Here is a 3,717-nt window from a genome sequence, read left to right as displayed (position 1 = left end):
TAAGGCTAAAACTACGTTCACAACTTAGCCAGCTAATTTAAATCACGTGACACAGCTAAAACCGAGCGGTAGTCCGAATAATATGAAGTCGGGCGTTAATAATTAATTAATTTATGTATGACGTAAAGGCGTATAAACTAGCTGTAGTTAATTTGCCTTATAAATAAGAATAAGCCATAAGAATCTAATCCTTAGAGATATTTTAGTTGGTAGAGGGGCTATATATATCTAGTGACTCCAATCCCCTAGACTTCGGCTAATGTACAGCTGAAATAACGCCTTACCCGTTGTTCGGCTGGTGGCCTAATTATATACATAATGTTCTGCGCTAGAAAGCTTTAATAGTAGGGCAGGGTAAATCCGGTCGCAGCTTAGCCTAAAAGGTAGCCGCTTAGCAATTCTTTTATATAAGCCTTCCTATCGGGTACTAACGACTAAGCAGCCATAAACCTATTAACTGTAGTAATACCTCTATTTTCCCTTATAAATTTCCTTTAACCCTACTTTACTAATTATTCGCAGCGCAGTTCCGTAAAGCTGCTCTCCGTTTAAGCCTATAATCTACCTCTTTTTATGTTTTTTATATTCTGCCTCTCGCAGTTATCTAGCAATTCTATTCTTGCCATTAAGGTAAATATCGGCTTAGCTATTCCGCGCAGCATATGCCTAATTACTTATATCTTCTATAATAGTTGTGCTTTAATGCGTATGTGCTTTACGGCCTTTTATTTTAAAACAAATTCCTAAATTAGCCGCCATTTCTCCTTAAACGGCTATCTATAATTAAGAACACTTTATAAAAGACAATACTTACTTAATATTTCACGTCTATAGAACACCTCTCCTTTATAGCTACTAGTCCCGCTAACTTACGCGGTCGTACTTCTAGCTATATAGATTATGTCCGCTAAGGCTGGGGATAAGGCGCTTAGTAGGGAATAGGAGGAGATTAGAGCTCGTAAATTTAAGATAATAGAGGATATAACTATAATATTTAAAGGTATATTATGCAATATTTAAGACGGTAAAGGGAAGTAGGTTAAAGAATTAGGTATAGAAGATGGATAAGTAGCAAGAGAGGTTCTTACTGGGTATAAATATTACGTAATAAAGGCAAAGATTAAGTTTAAAAAGAGGTAGTGATAAATAGTGATCCGAAGCGATATATGCTATTTATTTAAGGATAAGAGTTAATCTCTAGCTTCTTCTGCAGCTTCCTTATAGAGAAATACCTGGGTCCCCTAGACTAAATATATTAGAGATATTAAATCTATCTTAGTAGCCGATCCTAACTATAAAAAGAGCGTCCTTATTTTTCTTTTTTGGCAGGTATATAGATAGGCAATTCATAACCGCTAGTCCTCCTCTTTCCTTTTCCTTTCTCTATAAATTACTTGTTTATATCCTGGTGCGAAATAGCTTAGGGAGATTTTTAATTATATAGTGCCTTATAAATAAGAAAGAAAAGTACTGGCCCTCCCTTGGCAATATTAGATTTCCTATTTAATATTAACTATAGATATAACATCTTATTAAAGGTCGTTTTATAGACCTAGAGTTTACTATAATTTTAACCGGGGACGCTTTAATAATGGTTTATCTGTAACTTAATAATATACTAGTATAATGGCGATTAGAGAACTTTTGGAAGAGGCGTCTATTTTAGATAAGTATTTATATATTAAATTTAGGGAATAAGGTGTTTAACCATTAGTTTTAGGATTGTCGGACGAGATTATACTTTCCTTTTATAATAAATCTTGCTCTAAGATATATAAGTAACTAATTAATGAGTACCTAAGACTTGTATACCGAGCGTTTAATCAGCATCCTAAGGGATTAGAGCTTTAGAATGCCTCTCTAATAACTAAAAGTCTTAGGCTAATATTAGAGGTTCCTCTAATAATATTTATTAATAATTCATTTAAAATATAAGGCTCTTTTATACTAGTAGAGGGATCCACCTCTAAAGATAGATGTTTTGGAGGCAAAGGAATTAATATACTAATTAAATTGGCCTTGTAAAGTGTACTAGCAGTAACTACAAGACTACAGGAGTAGGGGCAATTCTCCTACTATTCTCGAAGCTCTTAGAGGAGGTTTTTTACTAATACCGTTGCCAGCCTTAAGATAGGCGCTGCTAAAGTGTATAGGAGGAATACTTTAGGACCTAAGCCGATGAAAACGTCTGTTAATAGAGTGCGTGCACATAGCCTTATACTTTATCGCGCCTTTAAACGTTTCCTTAAGGATGTCGCGTTTTCTTACAGCACCTTAAGGTATAATTTAAACGCGTCGTTCTAATAGAAGGGTAATGGATGCGTATTAGCGTCGAACGTCTTTCTTTTTTCCTTAAAAAGCTTATAAAACTAGTTATTTAACGCTATTAGAAGTTTAACTAAGAATAAAAAGAAGGATAAAGAGAGCTGGGATAAGAGAGAGCTGGGATAAGAAAGAGCGAGACAAGAAGAGACGGGAAGAAAGAGAAGAGATAAGATAAGATAAGACGAGACCGGTTAACCTAATTATATACTACTTCCCCTAGCTAAATAATACACAGCTAGATTGCTTGCTGTAATCCGGCTAGCATTACTGGTACTAATTCTGCACTTATATCTTTAATTCAACCTAAGACATTACCTATCTTCTGTATGTTAATTAGAGCACTTCTATACTTTAGGTAATGTCTTTTTTTAAGCTCGCTCTAGTGCCGGAGTTAAAATCCCGTATATAAGCTAGGGGACTATTTCTATAGGTATAGCAAGCATATATACTATAGCTTTATTTACCATAACGGAGATAATATTAACGTGTCTTAACTAAAGTCCGCTAGGATTAATTAGGGAGGGTAGTCTATTACTAGAAGAGGGGTGTAGATATACCCGTGGTATAGCTTATATTATATAAAAAAAGGGTAGATCTGGCCTAAAAAACGATACCATCTAGCTTTTCTTTCCACTTAGCTCCTTCTTTAGATTAGTGTTATGTTACTAAAGCTTTATAAAGTAGCAATGCCAGTTATATCTAAGCCCGTTACGCTAGCGCCTTTACTGCCTTATAATAGTATAAATACCCCCCTTAGTAGCCTAAGTTAAACGTATCTACATTATAAGCAACTAGCGCAGCTTCTTCTCTCTTAAACGCTTATAATTGTGTTAAAGATACTCTAGGCGGTCTAACCTCCTCTACCTCCCCCTACAAGTTTAGGGGTTGAAGAGATACCCGAAGTAAGAGGTTCTAAGGTTGAAGTTAAGGTGTTAAATAAGATATATGCTTATGAAATCCCTAAAATATACTTAGAAATACGCTAATGCAGCGTTTGCTATAGCTGGGATAAATAAAGCTGCTAGTATAAGACTATAGAGACTTTGCCGGATACGTTAAGTGAGCGTAATATACATAATTAGTATATTTGTGTCCTTAGGAAGAAATTTGGTCTGTTTCTTAGGTGCCTTTAAATATATTAACTTAGATGCTAACTTTAAGCTAGAAAAGGATAAGAAAGACTATAGCACGTACCTGAGTATAAATTTAGGAGAAGTGAGAGACGCCTTATAGGTGGTGCTAAAAGGCGTATAAGCTATCTCCCTTTGGGAAGATAAGCCTATAGTAAGTGGACCTTTTTACAAATGTAGCTGATTTTAATTTAACTTCTAGATTCCTACGAACCTTATATTTAATTTCCTACCCTAGTTAAAAATATACTAGGAGAGTCTT

Source organism: Cenococcum geophilum (genome assembly GCF_001692895.1).
Source record: "Cenococcum geophilum 1.58 unplaced genomic scaffold K441scaffold_8, whole genome shotgun sequence".
NCBI classification, from domain to species: Eukaryota; Fungi; Ascomycota; class Dothideomycetes; order Gloniales; family Gloniaceae; genus Cenococcum; species Cenococcum geophilum.
The sequence above is the reverse complement of the archived record's forward strand: the minus strand, read 5'-3'. Positions refer to the sequence as shown.